Below are 25,815 nucleotides of genomic sequence, written 5' to 3'. Positions count from 1 at the left end.
GGCTCTAAGAAACCAATGGAGGACTGGTGTCGGCAGCTGCATTTGGGTACTGACTCCACTCCCTCACACCAGAAACAGGGAGTCTATCGGGTGGTTCGAGAGTACGAGAGAGTGTTTAGTAAACACCTGCTAGACTTCGGGCGAGTAAAGGGGGTAGAACACCACATCCCCACGGGAGACCATCCTCCCATAAAGGAGAGATACCGACCCGTACCCCCGGCACACTACCAACATGCCAAGGGGATGCTTAGAGACATGAAGGAGGCTGGGGTAATCAGGGACAGCTGTAGCCCCTGGGCAGCTCCACTAGTCTTAGTGAAAAAGAAAGACAACACCATGAGAATGTGTGTAGACTACAGGAAGGTCAACCGTATCACACACAAAGATGCGTACCCGTTACCAAGGATAGAAGAGTCCTTAGCTGCATTAAAATCTGCTAACTTCTTCTCTACTTTGGATCTCACTAGCGGGTACTGGCAGGTTCCTGTAGCAGAGGCGGACCGGGAGAAGACCGCATTCACCACCCCGATGGGTCTCAGCGAATTTAACTGTATGCCGTTCAGGCTCTGCAACGCACCAGGAACCTTCCAACAGTTGATGGAATGCTGTCTGGGACACCGGAACTTCGAGACGGTCCTGTTATACCTGGACGATGTCATCGTCTATTCCAAGACCAGCCTTCGAAGCGGAGGTCTTCCAGGAGTTCTGCAACCTGTATGGCTGCAAGAAGATAAGAACAACGCCCTATCACCCTCAAACCAATGGACTCTGCGAGAAGATGAACCAGGTGGTGATAGATCTGCTAAAAACGTTGCCCCTGGAAGAACGCAGTCTGTGGCCTGAGAAACTGCCCGATCTGGTGGACCTGTATAACCACATCCCTGTAGGTTCCACCAACTGTACCCCGGCTTACCTAATGAGAGCAAGACCTGGTAAGCTGCCTATTGACCTGGATATGGGAGTCCTGATGACTGAGGACACCTCGCCAGAGGCAGACTGGGATACAGAACGGCAGCAGCAGTATCGGAAAGTACAGGAGAGCGTCGAGCGAAGTCTGTCTCAAGCTAGAGAAAGGCAAGAAAAGGCTTATAACCAGTATGCTCCCTCTGTTCCCCTGGTACCTGGAGAGCAGGTCCTGAAGAGGAAGAGGCGGCTCCACAAGTTGGACGACCAGTGGGAGAAGGACCCGTACACCGTACTGCCATCAAGCCATGAGAACCCAAAAATCTGCGTAATCAGTAAGGATGGAGGAGAAACCACAGCCATTGTCTCCAGAGACCACCTGAAGAAGTGTCCCGAGCAGCTGCAAAGCCCTGAAGAAGATCAAGGAAACCCTCAACCCACAGAGGAAAGGGAAGAAATGATCAGTACCGTACTCGGAGACTTCCCCCGGTCTTGGACACAAGTAAACGGCGCTGTCGTGGTACCCGTCCTCACCTTTCTCCAGCCAGCCCCGCAAGTGCCTACAGAGGAACCGGTAGAGCTGGAAGAGCGGCCGGCCCAAGAGGCAGAAGAGTCCACACCAGCAGTGCAGGAGGATCAACCCTCTGCTAGTAGTGAGCCTGCCGTGCCCCTAGTGAGCCAAAGAATGCGCAGACAGCTGCCCAGCTTACCCATAACACCTCCTACACCCTGTAGTGCAGAACCAGTTAGTGAGCTCCGTAGGTTCACTAGAGTCACTAGTGGTCAGATGCCCGCTCGCTGGAGAATCTAAACTAATGCACTGTGAATTTATCTGCTGTTTATGGTTTATGTTTGTTGCCTGTTATTAATTATGTTTCTCAGTTACCCTGCAGATTTTTATGGACTAACAGGTTATGGACGCTGGATAACGGGAACAGTTTTGTAGATAGTTGCACCATGGTGCCTCTTGCGAAGACGGCCGCGGAAGAGAAAACCTGTCTGGCGTGGCCTCCTTGCGGCCCAAAGTAGTTAGTCTTCCCTTGCAGCCACGCCCAAGGCCAACGCAAGGGGTTTGCTTTGGACAGGTCCCCTACTTCGCTTAAAGTTTTACCTTGGGTGACATGGACACCCTCCTGTTTCAAAAACTTCACCTTGGATGATATGGACACCCGGTTGCAGACACGCCATGACCTTTAAAGAACTAAAGCTTCTTGTAAATATGTTATTGTTATACCCTGTTATTATGTTTTAAAAATGTGTTTAGTCCCGGAGTACTAAAATTTACTAGGGGGGAATGTGACACCCCAGGGGTCTGGTTGCCACAGTAATAGAGATATTATGTCTGAGAGCAAGTGGGAGGTTTCTCTGGTCAGGAGCCCTAAGCATGCAACACTGCCCACCCAGACCTGGGAGGGGAGGAATCTGCCCTTATAAACTGGGTCTGGGGCGGGATTAAGGGAGTCAGAGCCTGGAGAGGGAAAGTGAGAACAGGAGCTCTGTAGGAGCAGCAGCTGAAGGCCAGGGGCTGTGAGCAGAGATATAGCTCGCCCTGGCTGAAGTTACTAAAACCGGACACAGGAGTCCGAGGCTGTGGGGACTGATATATACCCAGCAGCAGAAACCAACCGGCAGGGGATTCCAGGTCCTCTGGCCATGGAAGCCCGGAGGCTCAGTCACAAAGAAGGGACCAGCGCCGTCATCCAGGAGCGGAGGCTAACAGAAGGCCCCAAGTCACCAGCCATACGGGTGAGCACCACACGGTATACTCAGGGACGTGGGCTACTTGTAACCACTGACAGCAAGGTAGCCAGGAAGAGTGCAGATAAACGGGGACGCCTACAACTCCAGCTGGCCAGGGGAACTCCTGCTTGCTCGCAGACTGACCAGGCCCCTTATACTAGCCAGTACTCCCGGGAGGGTCTGCCCTGGACCATCAGTAAAGACCCTGAACTGCACCTCACGTCTCTGTGATTCCTTGCCGCACCAGCACCATTAGCACTGGGACCCTCACACCATCACTCCCATCATCTCTCACATTAGCTGCCCTGAGGCAATACTTCTCCCGTGGGGAGTTATCCCATACTCGGCTGCGCAAACAACATCAGCCTCAGCGGTCGGCAGCGCAGCGGCGGTCCCCACTGACCGCAATCCACGGGTGGCGTAGTCGGACATTTGCTATACATTAAGGCTGCCACTGGTTTGACCACCCTGGGCACAGACCGGGTCGCCGCCACACGGAGACTACAACCCCCAGCATTCTACAACAGGCCCGGTTCCGGGTTCCCCTGCACAACACAGGCCCAGGGGGCGCGTCAAATGCATCAGGCCGGGTCTCAAAATTGTATCACCAGTGTTGATAGGTATGTAACCATAATCTCACATTTTATACACTTACCGTACATAGTTGATAAGTTCAAAAAAGACATAGGTCCCTCAAGGCCAACCTATATTCTTTTTTGGTGTGGAAAATCCAACAAGATGAATGCCAATTGCTCAATATTAGGGAAAAATCTATTTTTCTGACTCCAAAAAAATAAATCTAATCGGACAGAATAAACTGTTGACTGTTTGAAGATTAATTTTAATATTTTAATATTGTATTGTATTTATTAGATCATATGGCACCTAATGTGACAATGAGTTTAACAGAATTTCACCAAATGTTTTGCTCATTGCATTTGGATTAAGGGGTAACATTTCTCCTTGTGGAGAATGACAAGCCATGCATAGCATGTGAGAGTGAGGAGACTTATATGCCATGCATACTCCTCTGGGAAATTAAATATGCAAATTGCCTCTTCAGAGAGGAAGCGGACTTAAACTCTAGCACCACCTATTGGAAGTAGAAATCCTAAAAGTCAATATCGACCCTTTAACAAGCCTTTCCATATGATTTAAAATAAAAGCTCATTGCACTGTAAATGATATAACATATATCTGGTATCTTTATATCTAACACTTTAAACACACTTGGAGAAAGTTAAAGGTTAGTCAGAAGGTCTTGGTAGTTTTTTTATTCTGTAATTAGTCCCATTGTCTATGCGTTGGACTGTAAAGCCCCCGTCTCACATAGTGAGATCGCTAGCGAGATCGCTGCTGAGTCACGGTTTTGGTGACGCAACAGCGACCTCACCAGCGATGTCGCTATGTGTGACACTTTGCAACGATCAGGCCCCTGCTGTGAGGTCACTGATCGCTGCAAAGTGTCCTGGACCATTTTTTGGTCTTTGCTCTCCCGCTGGTCAGCACACATCGCTGTGTGTGACCAGCGGGAGCAGCGATCAGGCTGGTAACCATGATAAACAGCGGGTTACTAGGTGCGCGTGTGCCCCTAGTAACCCGATATTTACCATAGTTACCAGCCTGCTCCTGCTTCAGCAGGCTGGTAACCAGGAGCAGGACATCGTGGAAAGATTCTTTCCACGATGTCGCTGCTCCCCTGATCGTTGGTGAGCCGGCCTGTTTGACAGCTCACCAGCGACCACATAGTGACGCAGCAAAGATCCCTGACAGGTCGTATCGTTGTCGGGATCGTTGCAGTGTCGCTAAGTGTGACGGGGCCTTAAGTGTATGAAAATACTCACTGATCACCATCTTCTCCAGTTTCCTGTGCCATCCAGTCCCACATGACCACTCGGTAGCTTTGCCGGATCACTCAGCATCTACTATGTGGAGCAGTAGCTGCATTCCCAATGTAAGTAGATGAGATTCAGAACAAGGCTCCATAGGCTTACACTAAGAAAGCAACTTCCGATCCATACATAAACCCTTGTGTGAGCCGGCGAGTCTGATTTCAGGTCACTTGGGTCAGAAGACGACTGAAGTGGAGCTAGAAAGTGGGTAAGGTGACAATCAGTAAGTAGTAATTCTTTTAATACATGTAGACACTATTACGTGGATAATTACAATGGATTACAAAATACAAATTTTGATGATACTTCTTCTTTTGTAATAGGGAGATGCTGGTTAGAGTTCCAGAAAGTAGTAAGTAATGCGTGTGTGAGGGAGAGACAGTAACACTAGTGATAGCAAGAAGCAACCATTTGATCGAAAGTGGCAGACGACATAAGAAAATGAACCTAAGAGAGAAAAGAAAACACTGGTACTCCTCAAATTGTGACATAGAGAAGGAAGGAGATTGTTTTAGTCGAGTACAGAGCCAAAGAGTCCAGGTACCGCTATGGAGACCCTGAGACAGCATGGAATTGGGATTGTGGCTAGTGTAGGCCCGGTTATGAAAGTTAACGAATATTGGGCTAGCTGGACCGGTGCATTGAGGTATTGTGTTGAAGGTGGGCCATCGTAAGGAAGATAGATACAGGAACAACGTTTGGATGAATCATGAAAATGTATTCCTATTCTCAAATGTTGAGCCACCAATAATAACCACTAAGCAAAAACTACTGGCATGTAGGCCATTCATGAAAAATAAATACATAATAAAATCACTGTGTGATAATGAGGTCCAAAATTTAAAAGATCTGTGATGCCTTTTGGGAGAACTTAACCAATGGGGTAACTACAATGGTAGAAGGCACAGCAGAAATTATGAGGCTGGGGCCAATCATAAGTTTTTTAAGGAGCGTCAGCGGATAGGGTCCGTGAACTGTTACTGGAAATATCCAAATACCCCTTGCAGAGAGGAAGAGGACTTGCACTTTAGTGGACGTTTTTGGAGTAGCAGTCCTAAAAGTCAATATAGACCCTTTAACGAGCCTTGCCACATGACTTAAGATAGAAAGCCTAACCAGACACTCCATTTGCAGATATGTGTTTTTGGGTGTTTGCCCCTCATCAGTGCAAAGCATGAGGTCTAATTTGGCAGGGTCAGAAGAAAATGCCAGACTGTTGTAAGGAGACTTATAGTCCACAAGGAGAAACATTCCCCCTTAGACTCCCTTTCACTTAGCTAAATCAGATCTCCTGCCTTGCACTGATGAGGGGAAAACATCCCGAAACACATGCCTGGTTTGACGTTTTATCCTAGGTCATGTGGCAAGGCTCGTTAAAGGGCCGATATTGACTTTTTGGAAATGTATGAAAGAGAGCACTTAGACTACAAGATATTAGTAAAAAATAACAAACAGAAAAAGTTAAAAGGTTGGAGATGGACATAACTAATGAGGGCTCCAATCCAGCTGATGCTTAGGGGCCCTATGATGACTTGTTAACTGCTTAACCTAACATCATTACATCAACTTATCGCTACACCTGCGCTATGACTTTCTCATGCCTGGCCTGTATCCCCCGGTGATGTTCATGTCTGTGTACTTGATCAGCAAGAAGTGTTAAAGGTCACCCTGTAAAGGACTCCTACACCTTCTGAATCGAACACAGAGGTAAACTGACCTTTCTCCTATTACTTGTTAGACAGACAAAGGCCTGAAAGGTTGCTATGTCCTATACGAGGCCTCGCGACAATGAAATGCGTGCAGCATCTCTGTGCCGTGAATGGTACCAGTGTAACTCATCCAGACAGCCGTGTTTAACAGAACGCCAGAAGGCAGGGTGTGGTGGCACAGATCAGACATAGCTTTGTGCTGGCATTTCTTTTTTTTTATCACAGGCAGCTGTTTCGCACTAGCAAAGCTGCCTCAGAAGAAGAAAGGATGGGGAGCAGCTAAACTAAGACGAAGAGGAAATGTGAGAAGCAAATGAACCTTACAAGAATACAATAAACACCTCGGAGCCCCCAACACTCTGCCTCAGCTCCCCCTGCCTTCCACCGCTTCATGTAAGACAAACCTGCCTTCCCTCTGAAGTCAGCAGTTCAAAGGCTCCTCTGTTCTGTCTGCCTCTCATCATCCAAGCTGCGCTCTATAGGAGTCAGAGCTAACTCTGCCTTGCGCAGGAAATGCAAATGAAGCAGATGTTGCGACTTCTTTCTTTTTTTTTTAATTTTTTTTTATTTTTCCTTTTTATTCTCGCACAATTAACAAGGAATAAAGAAAAAAAAATGCAAAGGAGAAGCATATGAAACAATCAGCAATTATTATTTTTGTTGTCTGCAAAATGTGCTGTATCAGAGGAGCTTGGGAACAAAGTAGAAAAAAAAGAGAAGGTCTTTTAGATTCTGGATACAATTGCGTCACCGGAGTGGAACAGATGGGCCGGGGGCGCAAGCAGATGACAATTTCCAAGGGGTCGGCACAGAGTTCTAATGGAGCTTACGTTTCGTTGCATTTTATTGTAATGATTTCACTCAGAATTGCCGTGCAGTAACCTCTTGATTGAGTTATTATAGGTGGAACCCATGTTTATATCCTTTAAGGGAAGCTGTCTTGTTAATCGTGGTGTCTGATCTGCAGGCATTCATTATGTTATAGGGCAGACGGAGTTGAGCAGATTGATGTGTAGATTGTTAAAAAAGATTCAGTATAAGTTGTATTTTATTCATTTAAATGGAATCTGTCAAAAGGTTTTTGTTTCCTAATCTGAGAGCAGCAAAATTTCAAGGCAGAGCAATTTATGATTTACTGGGCTGCTTGCTGTACTTTTTATAAATCACAGTTTTATTAGCAGGAGATTATCACTAGAGGACTCGTACACCTGCTGTCATGTAGTCCAACCACACCCCCACCACTGATTGGCAGCTTTCTACTTATTCACAATGGGCAGAGATCTAACACTCAGTGGTGTGGAAGGGTATAAACAAGACTGAGCATTCAGAGAACTGCCAGATCAGCAGCAAATAGATCTATGATTTATCAAAATTGAAGCAACCAGCAAAGTAAGTAAAACATCGCTGGATTTAGGGTCTCTACCCCTACATCAGATGGAGCAGCAAAACCTAGTGACAGATTCCCTTTAAGTCTTGTGAGCGGTCACACCTAGTGATTGACACCTGTGAAGACCCGGTGTCTTCCGTGGGCATAATACTACTCAGACAACACAGGGTGAGGGTTAAATAGTGTGGCAATACTTTATTGAACCACCAAACAGACAATAACCATATAGAACAGTCCCAGCACATAACCAAGATGGTGCAAAATTATATAGTCTCAACCTTCCGCTGGCCCACTGGGAATAGAGCAGCTGCGACTTTGGAACTTCCAGGGCCAACTACCTCAATTAGAGACACCCCGCTTTGGGTGGACACCCAGAGAGAGGAGGTAGCGGCAAGCTTAGGAAGCTGACAATTCATTGAGGTACGTGGCCAGGAGACCCGAGGGTCCCACCCTGGCTACTCCGAACATATCCATGGAACCAGTTGACTGGATGGTCCCAACCTGGCTTTGCTCCGAGTGTATCTATGGGTTGCAGGTGACCAGATGGTCCCAACCTGGCTAACCCAAACATATCCATTGGACCAGGGGACCGGAGGGTCACAATCCTGGTTTTCCCAAATGTCTCCATAGGGTGAGTAATGGTCAATGGAGCAGATCGGTATGCTTCTAGCTAGGGCCTTGTTCCCTTAGGCTGGAATCCTGTAGAATCCAAATCTGTGTCCCTCTGGATGAAGCCATGTTACCAAGCTTCTTTCCTGAAGATTCTCTCTGATTCTCTTTGCAGCACAATAGAAATCCCTTTTTATATTTACATCTGTGGCTCAGGTCATCATTCACAGGTCAGGGGGGACAGTACAGGGCTCATGTCTCATTGTTTGAGCATTTAATCAATTTGGGTAGTTTGTCCTCTTGTTTTGTAATCCAACAAGCTAGCTGGCCTGGTTCAATGTGTAATTAGCATATTAGCAAACACTATTGTTCTATTACCCTGAGTCACTGTCTTGCTTGACCAGCCAAAGAAAAACACATAAATTCAAAAGTAAACACAAACACAATAGTGCATTTCTCCTGGTTCAACAAATCTAGACATCTGGCTAATTAAGATTAGAAGCTGTTTTGTCACAACAACCCTTTCCCTACCCTATGACTGTGTATACAGAGATAGCTCAGTTGAACCCTGCACTGGGAGTGAGGAGTATGTTGATGTCCGACACCTCTGTCAGTGACATTGGATTAAACACTGTGAAATATATCATGGCTAATCCTTTTTTCCCCTGATATCTGCCATTGGTGGAGAGTTGGGACTCTCCTATACCATTAGATGATTAGTCACTCACGATAAAAGCAGCATGTTTAGCTGATATTGTTAACGCCTAACAACATTCATCTAAGAATTACAAAGCTGATTTTGTATGAAATCTTCATATCAATAACGATTGGCCAATGTGCCAGCTCTTTGGTCTCCATCAATACATACATTACGTGAAAACCGGCATTGTCTTCTCCAACCTTGCTGGTAAAACTCATTCACTGTTCTGCTGTATGAATGCTAAGATCAATCTACAAGTAGCGGAAATGTGACAGACTGTTCTGCCTGTGAAACAGATGTCATTATCACACGGGGCCCAGTTTTCCGAATGATTCATAGGATAACCATGATCAAAATACTTTTTTTTTAGTTAAACGGTATAAATGAAATATTATTGATATTTTATGGCAGTATACTGTGTTCAGCTGTAAATTTAACCTATTCGTTGAAGTTATTAGCAGCAAAGCAATAACTAAAAGATGGAACGCCAAGGTGGTGTCTTCTTTACTAAGGTTTGGTCTTGGTCTTCCATCTTTTTTGGGAACATTGCATGGCCAGGGAGAAGGGGAACCCAGCATAGATTTTCATCTTCCATTGGGGATTGATTGCACCTGGGTTTGGTCTCCCTCTTTACAGAACATCTAATACTTTAATGGTACTCCTGGCAGTAAGTTATGTACTTTTGACCAAGTCTTGAAGGTTCCTCATTTATGACTCTCAGAAGATAAATAAATGACACGATACTGGCACAACAATACTACTGGTTACAGTTCACAATTAAGAGTACAATAAGCTTGGTAGTTATAATTCACTATAGACTGTACAATTCAAGGATCAGCACATTTAACCTATGGAAGTTGTAGCATGGCTTTAAAGGTGCTTTTTTCCCAATAAAAATGATTCCTTTTTTTGTAGAGATCCAAATTCCCAGTCTTGAGAAAACTAGGAAAGAAACCATATGCAAATCAAGCTGAAAGTGCAGTTGGGACATGTCAATGAATTTGGAAGAAGCAGTCCGTGTGCATGGACAAACTCCCTGTATATAGTTAACAAAATAGCCCAAATCCAAATGTTATGGTGGAAGTGGGGACGGTACTTTCCCACAAACACCAAGTTAAACCAACTCCTAGAGAGCATTATATGAAAGGAGACACAGGAGTTATAATGGCTAAAAAATACATTATTTATTTAATTTATTACAGGACATTTTTAACATGTAAACAATTGCGGACAACTGACGGCAACACAGTGCAGTCCGATCTCTCCACAGCCGCAAAGGGGACATGACCATAGTGAAAATTTTAAAAACAAGCTGCAAAAAGTATAGATAGAAATATAAAGTGCAGCACAGATAGGATAATCACCATCATATAACAAATGCCAGTGTAAATATAACTAAAGCATCCATCAGAAATCTACATATAGGTAGGCTAGTTAATCAAATGGTGATCTTACCAGTAATAGATAACAATGAGGCTTGTGGAAAGGAAAGGCAGCACTAAGGGTGCAGTGGTGAATCCCGACGCGCGTTTCGCGGCATTTACAGCCGCTTTCTCAAGGGGATAGCGGCCGACATTACTGAACTTAAGACGATCCCCAGACACTTCAGGATCACCTATAACTGTGACCCCAGTTGCTTTAATGTCCGTGGGATCGATGTGATCCATATGGGTGCTCGGGGTGGTAATGTTAAAAAGGTTCTGGTTCAGGTTGAGGCCAAATGGATTGTGACGTTAGGTACTCTGACACCAGGTGGTCTCAACGAATCTCTCTCTTTTTCTTCATTTTTGTAATGCTGACCACTGATTTCATGCATGTCTTTTCACCCCCCCGCTTCCTTTTTTGTGTGGTGGTTTTTAATTACATATTCTTTTACAAGTTTTTATTAATTGTGTGCTTTTTAACAATTTTCTTTAGTTCCGTCTGGACTGAGTGGTCTTTCCTTCCCCGTTTGTCTTCTTTAGCTTACGTTATGGGCATCCCATGGATTGAGTCATCTGCAGGCAATTCTGTCTGGACATCTGAAGATGAATACCATCCTAATAGTGTATCATGTTTTAATGTCATCTTACTGTATTTAAACATACTGTTACCATTTTTCTAATTTAGCATATGTATTCACTATTTGTGTTTCGTGTCATTTTGTTGGCACTCAGCATCTTGTCTGCTGTGTATAAATTAAGTATTCATTACTATGCCCATGTGTTTATTATACTGGACTTTTCACCTTCTCCGATGCGGTGCGCATGTACCGCCTTCTCTGGTTACTGGGCGCACACCCGGCCGTCTCTACTACGCTTGCGGGTGCTCGGGCACTTTTTGTGCCGGTAGCCCGCGCACGCGCAATGCGTCTTGACGGCCTGGGTGGGTGCTCAGGCACCACGTGACCGGCCCTGAGGGCTTAAATAAAGTCCTTTCGCCACTGTGCAACACTGCCCCTTGAGAAAGCAGCTGTGCACGCCGCGAAACGAGCGTCGGGGTTCACCACCGCGCCCTTAGTGCTGCCTTTCCTTTCCACAAGCCTCATTGTTATCTATTACTGGTAAGATCACCATTTGATTAACTAGCCTACCTATATGTAGATTGCTGATGGACGCTTTAGTTATATTTACACTGGCATTTGTTATATGATGGTGATTATCCTATCTGTGCTGCACTTTATATTTATATCTATACTTTTTGTATCTTGTTTTTGATATTTTCACTAGGGTCATGTCCCCTTTGCGGCTGTGGAGGGATCTGACTGCACTGTGTTGCTGTCAGTTGTCCGCAATTGTTTGTTTACATGTTAAAAATTTCCTGTAATAAATGAAATAAATAATGTATTTTTTAGCCATTATAACTCCGGTGCCTCCTTTCATATAAAACTCCCTGTATATGTCCATATGTTTATTCATAACTGGTACATCTACAAAAAAGGTAATTTAGAGGACAAGCACCTATTGTACCATACCACTGCTGTCATATTTAAAACTTTGCTGACAAGTTCCATGGGGCAGTCAACCTACCATTACATGCCCTTCACAAATTTCTCCCAGGCTAAAGTCTCACAAGACCATCCTAGTACAGCTTTATGATGTTCTCTAGTCTTGGTCCTCTTTTTAGTTATTCATCTCTCCTTGGGTAATATAACTATTAACTATAGCTTTACCACAGTGCACTGATCTTAGTACCCAGGTTCCCTAAGGAAGCCTTTGCACACTATTTCCCCAGGAACACCTTTACTTGTCCCAACCTCAAGCCCACCAACACCTCCCCATTAACAAGCCTGCTCTGGCCCTCACCCTCTGACCTCCTCATGATGGATGAGCCCAGGTCTATTACAGGCAGATAAAGTATGGGCCCCTCCCAGTGTCGGACTGGGGTGTCTGGGGCCCACAGGAGGAATTGATCCTCAGGGCCCACCCTACAGCAATATGCAAATAACTGTTAGCCGATATCCCCATTATAGTGGAGCATCGCTGTAAATCACAGGAGGCTCCTGCACATATACTGTGCACCATCGTAGCTGGGTTGTAGAATTACGATAGTTTGCATTAAAGGTTTTTTTTTGGTTAAAATAAGTTATCACCGATCCATGGGATCCACAGGATCGGTGATCACTTATTGATCATTTGGGTCAGAACATTGCAAAACGCACCTATCAGAAGAATGGGGAAGTTTTATCCATGACAGGACAGTTATCCCCATTTTAAAATGCAGCAGCAGGTGTGACGTCTGACCACAGCTCCATTCATTCTCTTTGGGGCTTCCAGAAAAAAAACAAGAACAGTCACTGAGGGAATGAATGGATCAGTGGTCAAGTCGCACATGAGCTTCAGTCTTATGGGGATAAAAGCTCCACATTCTACCAATCGGTGCAGGTCCCAGCAGTCAGACCCCCCAATCAATAATTTATCACTGATCCTGTGGAGAGGTGATTACTTGTTTTCCCCGGAGAACCCCTGTAAGTGCATCTTGTTCCAAGTATTTAATCACTAATGGAAATAAAAAATCTTCTCCTAATTAATATCAGAGAGAACAAATGACCGCCATACACAACACAATCCACTGTACCAACACCAATAATACCACATACAAGGGAGAAATACTGCCACACCATGACCAGACCACATATTACCACCACATAGTGACCGAATAATACCACATACAAGGGAGAAATACCACCATACCATGACCAGACCACATGTTACCACCACATAGTGACCGAATAATACTACATACAAGGGAGAAATACCACCACACCGTGACCAGACCAGATATTAACAGCATATAGTGTCCAAATAATTCCCCATAATTTCTCTCCCCACCTCCATCATTGCTCTCCCCCATCATTGTTCTCCCCCCTCTTCCTCCTCCATCATTGCTCTCTCCCCTCCCCATCATTGCTCTCCCCCACCTTCTCCATCATTGCTCTCCCTCACCTTCTCCAACATTGTCATATCTCCCCCACCTCCCCCATTGCCATGCCAGATCTTCCTCCACCTCCTCCATCATCATTGCAATGCCATATCTCCCCCCACCTTCTCCATCACCATGCATATCTCCCCCACCTCCCCCATTGCCATGCCATATCATCCTCCACCTCCTCCATCATCATTGCCATGCCATATCTCCCCCCACCTCCTCCATCACCATGCAATGCATATCTCCCCCCACCACTTCTATCACCATGCCATGCATATCTCCCTCACCTCCTCCATCACCATGCCATGTATATCTCCCCCCACCTTCTCCATCACCATGCCATGCATATGTCCCCCTGCCTCCTCCATCACATGCCATGCATATTTCCCTTACCTCCTCCATCACCATGATATGCATATCTCCCCCACCTCCTCCATCACCATGCATGCATATCTCCCCCCACCTCCTCCATCACCATGCCATGCATATTTCCCCCTGCCTCCTCCATCACATGCCATGCATATTTCCCTCACCTCCTCCATCACCATGATATGCATATCTCCCCCCACCTCCTCCATCACCATGCCATGCATATGTCCCCCTGCCTCCTCCATCACATGCCATGCATATCTCCCCCACCTCCTCCATCACCATGCCATGCATATCTCCCCCACCTCCTCCATCACCATGCCATGCATATATCCCCCACCTCCTCCATCACCATGCCATGCATATCTCCCCCCACCTTCTGCAAGGCATCTTTCTCCCTGACACAGACTCATGCTGCATGATGACGTCATCAAGCAGCGCGAGCCTGTGTCAGGGAGGAAGCGCCAGGCAGGAAGCAGAGGTAAGGACGGATCCCTCCAGCTCCGCTGCCATTTTCCTCCTGTCGGCAGTGGAGCTGGAGGGATTACTCCCTGCCCGCCGCACAGGATGAGGGCAATCTGGCCATGGGCCCCCCAGAGCCTGGGGGTCCGAGAAGCAGGCCAGATTGTCCTCATCAGCCGCACTGCAAGGGCCCTACTGACCCTCCGGGCCCTTGCAGTGCGTAGCACCAGCGGCAATGTCAACCAGGGGCCCCTTGTGTCCTGCTCTTGGGCCCACAGAGGACCCGGGCCCCCGGAGAATTCTCCGGCGTCCCGGTGCCCCAGTACGACCCTGGACCCTCCTATCTTCTAACTCATCATAAAGGACCTGATTATTTTTATCCAATAATCTAATAGTATTTGTGAGCTGTGAATTTTATTTGCTTATGCCCTTTTGTTGCAATCTAATTGATAGTAGATAATTTATTTTAGGATGACAAAGGTCCCCTAAGCTATTGGGCCCCTGTGCAGCTGCACAGGATGCACCAATGGTATGTCCATCCATGAGTTACATAGGCCAGTTCAGGTTCTCCAGACACCTCATGGGGGTCTAAGTTCTGAGCATCTTTATTTGGGGCAATGATTGAGAATGAGTTTTCCTTCATTCACATTGGTTTTGTTCACATTAAGCTTAGGTGCTACATTTGACTTATCTCCAAACATTAAGCCTCAACTTATACTACTGTACAAATATGCGAAGTACATGTATTTTTGTTAACAGCCCACTACATAAAAAGTGATGCAGACTGTGCTTTTATATAAAGTTAATAACGGTACACTGAAGTATATCTCTCAAACAATTGCCAAAATAATGGTCATTGGACACACATTGGCTAAGTGGCTTAATGGACCCATTTCATACTAGTATTTAGTGGAAAATAAAGCAACAACAGTGGCCTAAGTAATTTACTCAATGGCCATTAAAACAGTTATCTTTTTCTTATATATTGTGTAAAACAGGTTAGGGATCATTATAATTTGGAACTATCACATAGCCTCAACAGAAATTTGGTTTTCAGTAAACACAAATTTTGAAAAGAAAAAAAAACTGAAAACCAAAATATATTCAATATTGAATCATTTCATTATCCTTAATAATAATAATAATCTTTATTTATATAGCGCCAACATATTCCGCAGCTCTTTGCAATTCAGAGGTTCATATTCAACAGTCATAAGTAACATAGCTAAAGATAATACAATAGCTAAAGCAAAAATAATGACGACCATGCTCGTAAGAGCTTACAATCTACAATGAGGTGGGGGTGACACAAAGTACAGAGGCTTATTTACAATGATGGTCCAGCCATCTTGAGGGGATGAGGGATAGATAAAGGCTGCATGAGCTCATCACCAGCCAGTATCTGTAGCGCTTTTGGGTTCAGTGGAGACTTATGTTTAGAGAAATAAGGGATGGGCTATAAAAATATAAAAGGACTTCGATTAGGGAATGTGATAGGCCGCCCTAAACAGGTGTGTTTTTAGGGAGCGCCTAAAACTGTGTAAGTTGTGGTTCGTCCTAATTTTTTTGGGTAGAGCATTCCAAAGAATAGGTGCAGCTCGGGAGAAGTCTCGAAGCCCGGAGTGGGAGGTACGGATTAGTGCGGATGTTAGTCGAAAGTCGCTTGCGGAGCGTAGAGAACGGGTAGGCCGATAAACAGAAATGAGGGAAGAGATGTAGGGGGGTGCCGCACTGTGGAGAGCTTTGTGGGTGAGAACAAGCAATTTAAATTGGATCCTATAATTCATGGGCAGCCAGTGCAATGACTGGCACAGAGCAGAGGAGTCTGAGTAACGGTCAGCCAAATGGATGACCCTGGCTGCAGCATTAAGGATGGACTGGAGGGGGGAAAGCCGAGTGATGGGGAGGCCAATTAATAGAAAGTTACTGTAGTCAAGGCGGGAGTGGATCAGGGCAACAGTGAGGGTTTTTGTTGTTTCCAAGGTGAGAAAGGGGCAGAAATGTGCTGTTTGATTACAATCGGTTACTAATTTCTATTTATGAAAAAATTTGTGTCACGGGGATACCGAAACAGAGAGGGGCTGAAAGACCGTGTTGTCTGGTTTCACGGACTTCTGCACTGGTTAGAAGTACTTCACCATCTTATTAAGTGCAGTTTTTTTCCTTGCTGGCATAAAAAAAACATGGGCATAAAAAAATATATACTGTAGCGTTTCGAGTCTAGCTGACTCTTGATCATAGATACAGTTAAAAAATGGACAAAACTACTAGTATAAAAACACATTTTGTGCACAGCAGATTTGTATTAATACTAAGTGTGCACTGGGTTAATGTCAGTTCACACTAACACGCTGCATTTTCTCTACAGTAGCTAATTGGCAATGATGGTGCACAACAGGCTCCCTTTAATGTAGAGTGTTCACAAAGGATATTTGGTGTCAGTTTATACTGACACAATGGAGGGAATATGGTTGCCAGTTTTGGACTTACAGTAGCTCCGATGGTGCTCAAATTTAATAATAGTTATAATTCGTTATAGATTCCTATGGTTCTGGCACTCTCAGAAGTTAGTTTCTGTCAGCTTGTATAAAGCATAATTACATTATAAGGGTTTTTTTGGTTGTTTTTTTACATGGTTGTCTATGGAAAAAATGGGCATGTTCACAACATCGCATTCTAGGATTAATACTTTGTTACTCAAGTGCTGTCAATGTGTGGTGTCATCTAATTAGTGGGCTTTATGTGCTTTTATACTAGTAGTTTTTTTAACTACATCTACCATTAAGAGTCGGCTAGTCTTGAAATGCGTCAGTATACATTGCAAGATCATGCTCCAAGAGAGGTAGCCGGGTTTTGAAAGGGAAATTCGCCATATGTCACGCCATCAGAAAATCTGGTTTATGCCCCACAGTCACAAAATTGTGTAACTATGCTATGATTTCACCCTTGTGTGCTATGCCACCCTGCGTTATACCTGGTGAAGGCTTATATGCTGAAACAGGATGTACAGTATAGTTTTCGCTTCCAGGCTGTTCTTGCTTGAGCCATACTTTGATTTGCAGTGGTAAAAGGAATTGCAACATTGCTGTATTCACTTGAATGAGACAACGATGCATTAACTATGAAAAGTACAACAGAGATGAGTACGAAACAGCCTGCAAGCCAATATAACCAGCAAGAGACTGCAGCGCACACACAGTTGATTCCCATTCATGCAGAGACTCGGACTACTACTGATCTAATATTTATTGGTTATGCTAACGATAGACCACCAGGTTTTAAAAGGCTTGACATTAGATATGACTAATAAATAAAGTTGCACTCTGTAACGCAAACATGAAATCTGAAATTAGAACTGCATTACTGCTCTAGAAAATAGGAAAAACCAAGATACTTGGCACATAAACTGGCCAATTCATGTAAGCCCAGTAGCCATGACAAGGCGATCCTCTTTATTGGGAACCTAACCTAAAATGTTTCCTCTCTTGGGCTGATAGCCTACATTAATATGGGTAGGTAGGATCCTGCTGTGATTAAAGCCGCCATGGTTTGATGGGTGCAGTGCTTGGTCAGAGAGCCTAAGTATACAAATATCAAAGACAGATTGTCACTTCCAATATCAGTCTTTGATATTTCTATACGTAGGCTCTCTGAACGAGCACTCCACCCATCAGTCTATGGCGGTGAAAAAAAAATCTCAAAAACTTCTCATATTTATTATGCATGCTTATATAGTGCTAATGTATTCTAAAATGCTTTCAAGACATTATCATCACTCTACTGTTTTGAGGTCACAATTCAGATTCCTTATCAGTTTGTCTGTGGAGTGTGGGAGGAAACTGGAGAACCCGGAGGAAACCCTCGAAAACACAGGGAGAACATACAAACTCCTTGCAGATGTTGTTCTTGGTGGGATTGTCAAAAACGCAGCATCTTTCAGTTCCAGCAAAATGGATAGGATTTATGGTAACCTCGTGCCTACTGTGCTTCTTTTACTCAGTGTAAACTGACCTGCGGTGAAAGTTTGCAACCTCAACATGTCAATTTCTCTTATACAGTACATTGAGATTTATGTGCGGATTTTCCCCATAAAATTGCATTAGCTATGGAAAAAATGTCACTAAAAACGCATGTAATCTGCATATGACTGTATCAATAAAGCTTTGTCAAAGCCAAATACCAGGAAGTATCAAAAACAATGCAGCTTTATGTAAAATATAACATACCAAAAAAAGTCAAACAATGCAGCGTCAAAGACGAGATAAAAACTCTTGTCCAAAATTTTGTAGTCAAAAATGTAATGAAAAAAAAACGCAATTAACCTAATTTACCTAAGGTCACGTGCACACATTGAGTATTTGGTGAGTTTTTTAATCTCAATATTTGTAAGTCAAAACCAGAAGTGAAACAATCAGAGGAAAAGTATAATAGAAACACGTCACCACTTCTGTATTTATCACCCACTCCTGATTTTGGCTTACAAATACTGATGTTAAAAAGTCACCAAATTCTCAACATATGATTAATAAGTGAAGAAATGCTGCGGAAAATCTGCAACATCAAATACTCATCGTGGGAATATAGCCTTTCTGAGAAGGATTTGGGAGCAGATCTGCTCCAAAGAATTTCTCAGTGTGTTCATGCCTTTGAGGATATGTGCCCATAATGTCAGATAGGAGGGGGCAGGCAAAAAGCCTAAGTGATAGATCAAAACGTCCAAGGTACACATGGTTAAAAAATCTTTATTATTAAAATTCATACAGGTATGATGGAATAAAAGACACATGCAAACAATTCATATGTGAAAACAAGAAACACGGGGGAGTATACATATGCATTCAAGTATCAAACAGTCTCCCATGTGTGTATATAGTAGGATCTATGCATAAATATGTATACAGGGCAGCTCAGAAGTAATGTGGTTACAGGCTAAAAATCTAGTCCTAGATATAGGTTATCACCAGTATAGTATGGTGGGACATAAGTACCAAGAAGTTGTAGTATGTTATCTGCAACAAATATTAGCCACTGCAGAGTCCCCACCCTGTGAGCGTCAACCCCGACGCGAGTTTCGGCACGAGCCTTTGTCAAGGGACATTGGTGTAGCTGAGGAGCATGGTTTAAAAGAAAGGTACCGACCAATGATGACGTCAGATAGGCAAACTAGCCAGCTTTTTCAAGCTTAAGACTTTTCAGGAAACACTAGTGTTTTTTTTTCCTTGAAGAGCCTTATTTAGTGGGTTTTGATTGGTTGTTTCCTTAATGTTTTTCAATGTTTTTTGTCTCCTGTTTTTTTAGCATATTCTCAGCATTTTTGTGACATTTGTTTTGAACTACATTCAGCCATTAAGAAACCGATTAGTGTGTTTAGAAGTAAAACCTCTAGAAAAATGCTGAAATAGACGCCTGGCGTCTTTTCAGCCTTCCAATGGACTTGTATTACATAGTAGGGGCCGAGTGCTATTCAATGTTTTATCGGATAGCACTTGGCCCAATGTTATACTATGGGACAATGCGGATCTGCGATTTTTTTCTCATGCTGCGGGTGCATCCGATGATCGGATCACACACACACACATACAAGTCTATGGATGCATGTAAAACACCAGACTGCCCTTGGATATCATCTGAGTGCAGTCATACATCTGCGGACTCAGAGAAGATGGAGAAATTAAGTTCTCTATCTTCTCCACACCTGTGCTCCGATTCTCGCATGAGAGAGAATCGGATCACAATAAGATGACAGAGTTGGAACCTAGTGTCTCTTAAATAATTTGTCTTCTGATCCATTCTTGAATCAGGAGTGCACTTGAAATCCACTCGCTCTTGCTCTCCTTATTAGCAGATTATCTCACATGAGAGAATCAACGCTCGTGTGACCCCAGCCTGTAGAGCATCCTCAGAGTTCACTACAAATAATTTTTACATAGAAATGTTCTTTTTTTAATGTTTAATTATTGCTTTTGGTCTTTGGTATTAGTGGTTCTGCTCCGAAATCCGCCTGAAAAATCCCCTGTCGGGAGCGCATACCCTCAATCCGCATTGAGGTGGTAGTCTTGGTCGAGGGCCTGCTGTTTCTCCTCGTCCTGGCACCCCACAAATAAACATTGTCCCAGTTCCCATGTGCTGTGGGTGTAGAGCATAATGCTTGCGTTTCTGACGGAGGCCTCCGTTGTCTCCATGATCCCAGATCCAGGAACAGCCACGCATAAATCAGGGGACACTTGCTTTATAACCAACAGTTCAACTTTCAGCAGTCCTTGTTCAATTGATGTTATAGCACAGTAAGTTTCCATGTTCGCTTAATGGCTCCCGTGGCCCCTGGGATACTCCATCTGGCCCCGCAGCTCCCATGAGTTCTGTCGTGTCTCCCTGACGCGGCTCCCTGTCCGGCTTCCACTTCTGGGAAGGGAATAAGGCACACTTTTCAGTGCTTAATTCTGGCTGTAGGCCCCGAACAATTGCAGGGATGTCCGCAGAAAGCAATAGCTGACATTCTCCTGCTGCCTGAACAGTCTGTACTTTCCGTGCCCTCCAGTCTTCTGGTCTTGAATGCTGCTAACACTCTCTCATTTGCAATGTAATCTTCAACCATCTCTATCTGACTAAAACCAGGAAGTGCTCACCTTCTTAACTAACCCTGCCTCTTCCCATCCTGGGGCTCTTCCTGAACATTTAACTGTGTACTAACCTGTCTGCCCCAGCAGTCTGTTGCTGGGAAACCTTCTCCTTTCACCTACTTAACTTCAGTCACCATCTTCTAACAGTATGCTCTGCATTTCCTATATCTAATATAATAATAACTGCATATTTACCATTCCTAATCTAAACTATGAGCCCTATCCTATATCTTGCACTATACCTTATGCCCTAAATCTTAACCTATACCTAATACATCAATCAGAGGTGTAACTAGGGTTTTGGTTCGGGGTGGGGTGGGGGGGGCAAACTTCTGAGTGGGCCCCTTACCAATTAACCCTGATTACAAAAATAGTTGCGCACCCAGATAGTGGATGTAGGAGAACCTCAGCGCATGACAGCGCTGTTACTGAAAATAATCTCTATACAAAGACCAGCAGTGCTATTACCGCCATATGGTGACATATTGCTAGATACCGGTCCTGCAGAACATATAAGAGATCACAGCACCGTTATATATAGTAACTTACAGCTGACGTTCTTTCTGATTAAATTGTTCATTTTTCCCATCTTTTCCATCTGTCCCAGACCGACACGACAACTTCTCCATCCAGGACTCAGAGTCTCAGGTCTGCAGAGATCACAACAAAGACACATTTGACTCCTTACATTTCAGGCACGTCCCCATCTATTCCCAACCTGCACAAACACCTCTTCCTGCTGATACCCCAATACTGAGCCTCTGTTGCTGTTCGTGTCCATATTACTGCACCTTCTGTGTGCTCTCAAGATGGTAAAACAACCCTCTAGAATAAAGTAATTCCGCGTGCAAGTGCCCTAGAAAACAGTGACCACATTTTGCCCCCTAGAAAGTAATAATGCCCTCTGTGTGCCCCTATGACAGTCACAATAATCTGAGTTCCCCTATAACGATAACTGCCCACTTAACATTTAATAATGTCCTGAGTTTCCCCCCATGTACAGCTCTCCTCTACACAGTATGATGCTCTCCGATACACAGTATAATGACTCCCACACTGTATAGTACCCGCACACAGTATACTGACCGCTTAGTAGCCTCCAAACTGATGTCTTCAACACTGTATGATGGACCCCACACTGTGCAAAGACCCCACATTATCTCCCACACTGTATGATGGCCCCCACACTGTGCAAAGACCCCACATTATCTCCCACACCACTGTATAATGGCCCCCACACTGTGCAAACACCCCACATTATCTCTCACACTGTATGATGGCCCCCACACTGCACAAAGACCCCACATTATCTCCCACATTGTATGATGGCCCCCACACTATACAAAGACCTCACATTATCTCCCACACTTTATGATGTCCTCCACAATATACAAAGACCCCACATTATCTCCCACACTGTATGATGGCCCCTACACTGTGCAAAGACCCCACATAATCTCCCACACTGTATGATTCTAATTGTAATCCCCACACTGTATAAATAACCTCCATATAGTATAATGCGCCAGATAGTCCTCAATATAGTATAATGTACTCCCCATAGGCAGAGTCTGTAGGATAATCCCCCATAGGCAGTCTGTAGCATAATCCCCCTCCCCCCATAGGCAGTCTGTAGCATAATCCCCCACCCCCTATAGGCAGTCTGTACCATAATCCCCCCACCCCCCATAGACAGTCTGTAGCATAATCCCCCCCAGGCAGTCAGTAGCATAATCCCCCCACCCCCCATAGGCAGTCTGTAGCATAATCCCCCCCAGGCAGTCTGTAGCATAATCCCCCCACCCCACCATAGGGAGTCTGTAGCATAATCCCTCCACCCCCCATAGGCAGTCTGTAGCATAATCCCCCAACAGGCAGTCTGTAGCATAATCCCCCCACCTCCCATAGACAGTCTGTAGCATAATCCCCCCCACCCCCCACAGGCAGTCTGTAGCATAATTCCCCCACCCCCCATAGGCAGTCTGTAGCATAATCCCCCCACCCCCATAGGCAGTCTGTAGCATAATCCCCTCCCAACCCCCATAGGCAGTCTGTAGAATAATCTCCCCACCCCCCTATAGCCAGTCTGTAGCATAATCCCCTCACCCCCATAGGCAGTCTGTAGCATAATCCTCCCACCCCCATAAGCAGTCTGTAGCATAATTCTCCCACCCCCATAAGCAGTCTGTATCTTAATCTCCCCCACCCTCATAGGCAGTCTGTAGCATAATCCCCCCCAGGCAGTCTGTAGCATAATCCCCCCACCCCACCATAGGGAGTCTGTAGCATAATCCCTCCACCCCCCATAGGCAGTCTGTAGCATAATCCCCCAACAGGCAGTCTGTAGCATAATCCCCCCACCTCCCATAGACAGTCTGTAGCATAATCCCCCCCACCCCCCGCAGGCAGTCTGTAGCATAATTCCCCCACCCCCCATAGGTAGTCTGTAGCATAATCCCCCCCACCCCCATAGACAGTCTGTAGCATAATCCCCCCCACCCCCATAGGCAGTCTGTAGCATAATCCTCCCACCCCCATAAGCAGTCTGTAGCATAATTCTCCCACCCCCATAAGCAGTCTGTAGCTTAATCTCCCCCACCCCCATAGGCAGTCTGTAGCATAATCCTCCCACACCCATAGGCAATCTGTGGCATAACCACCCCCACCGCCCATAGGCAGTCTGTAGCATAATTCCAACCATAAGAAAAAATACATAAATAAGCACGATACTCACCTCTCTCCTCCTGGTTCCCCTACTGCTCCGAGCGCCCAGCCCGCACACATCTTCAGCACAGCGGGCCGGGCGCCAAGTGATGACGCCAGTGACGCAGACACAGAGGACGCAATGGGGACTGATGGGAGAGGGAGCTCGTGGTTGCGGTGAATGGTGGGGGGGGGGCTATGCTGGCACCGGGGGCCGCCCCTCCTGCTCAAGGCCCCATAGCCGCCGCCAGGCAGTGCAGGGACATCGAGTCTCCCTGCTCTGCCCGGAGTGTAACTGTAGCGGCGTGCTGTTCACGCCGCTACAGTTACATTAGTGTAGTTCCGGGAGGGCCCCCTCTGCCTCCCCCGGTAGCTACGCTACTGACATCAATACAATGTACATGTATCACAACACATTAGGAGTACCACATCGCTTAGTACTTATAAGACTCTATGGAGTTTCACATATCACAACAATCACAAAAATGTAATAAAATCACACACTTTATACAAGCACTGTCTCAAGAGGGAGAGGCATATGACAACCTCTGTCACACCCTTACATGTATACAGTTATACATTAAGGTCCATGACATACAGCCTCATTCCTTCACAATCCCTGCCCCCCTGCTCAAATTGTATAGAAATGCAACGTGGACCTACAAGGAAGTGATAAATTACACTCCGCACTATTTCTGTGATGAATAACATTCATTGACTTTGTACTGGAGTCCCTGAGGGAATGTAACTAACACAGAGCAGGCCTGTAACCCGCTGAGACTTCCTCTCACAGCTCTGCATGAAAACAGAGGGGACCTCAGGCCTCATCCTTAGCTCTATTTCCAGAGCAGACAACCCTCCACCACCAGCCCCCCAAATAATCCCCCTTCTTGTTATATAAAAAGCCCTATTAAACACAGTAAAAGGATTATAGGACAGTCCGGCCTAGTGTCACGACCTCTGTTAGAAGCCTGTTCTTTGTATGCAGCCATCCAGCATTTCACTGACTGTTGAGGGAACTTTTCTTACTTTTCTTCTAAGGGCAAATGTTAAAATACAGTATTGGTTTTAATAAATAAAGTCAAATCTTTCCTTCTCGCAAACCTACAAGTGCATTTAGCTGCAGGGTACCTGCTCCCTGATTACCAAAATGGTTGCTTTTATTACTGTTTTCAACTTTTTTTCACCTCCCCCCCCACCATCACTCAGTCAGTCTTGTTTTTATTATTTTTTTTTCCTGCCCCCCTTCTTCTCCTTTTTTCTCTTCACATCGCGCTTTCCCTTTGGTGACTAATTTTTTTTTTTTGTATATTTCTCACAATAACTAAACCCAGTCACAGCTGCCATAGCAACCAGATATAATGTTCGACGTCGCTGAAGTATCTTATCGAAAATTACCCAAAAAAAAAAGCTTTTTTTTTTATTTTTTTTTATTTTGGGCAGATTGTTCGTGGACCCTTCACGAGCCTGAGATGTAATGAAAATAAACAGGATTTTATTTATTTGTTTGTGCCTGGCCGCCTGGCACCCATGAGGAATGGATAGGAGATTACCATGTTACAACAGAGCATTAAAGGTGACAAAACCGCATAGACTTAAACCCTGACATTTTAATAATAAGCAGCTTTGCATTCTACTTTTATGTTATAGGATTTCTTTAACATGCTTTGAAATGAAATACAGAAATGCTATTTGTAGCTGCCGAGAAGGTCAACTTTACAGGAAGAACTAATAGAACCATAATTTTGAGAAAAATAATGAAAGTTTTTCTTTTTCTCTCCGTCGCTGGTTTCTTCATGTCATTCTATGCCAGTGACCAGTGTCGAATCTATCGGGAATGCTGACATTTGAAATAAAAGAGACGTAACAGTGAGACTGCCATGTTGTCCAGCCCTGCCCAGAGAATACAATGTCCAGTCTATTAATATCATAATTGGCATTTTGTGCCAAATCACAGGGAAACTCTCCAGAGATTACAAGGATAAGGATCATAGAGTATTTTCCATTTTGTTGTGTATCAAATCATTGAGAATGACACCCATGTGAGGGATGGAATTTGTCAAGTTGTGATATGAATTTCTTGAAAACCGTGGTGTCATCACATCTATGTCACGGGTGTGTCAGGTTTGACATACAGTCATACGGGATCCTGCTGTAGAAGGTTGCAGCGTTTTGCCTTGCAAACATCTTCCTCATCCTTTCATTATCCCTCTCTCTCTAGGACCCAGCGGTGAGCTTCACCTTGCTTGGGTATTATACCTTTAGGACCCAGCGGTGATCCTCAACTTCTTCTGCTAATTACCACACCCTTGCT

This window comes from Phyllobates terribilis, unplaced genomic scaffold (genome assembly GCF_046119375.1).
Source record: "Phyllobates terribilis strain yellow unplaced genomic scaffold, ASM4611937v1 Scaffold_10__3_contigs__length_209671492, whole genome shotgun sequence".
NCBI lineage: Eukaryota > Metazoa > Chordata > Amphibia > Anura > Dendrobatidae > Phyllobates > Phyllobates terribilis.
Note: the sequence above shows the minus strand (reverse complement) of the source record.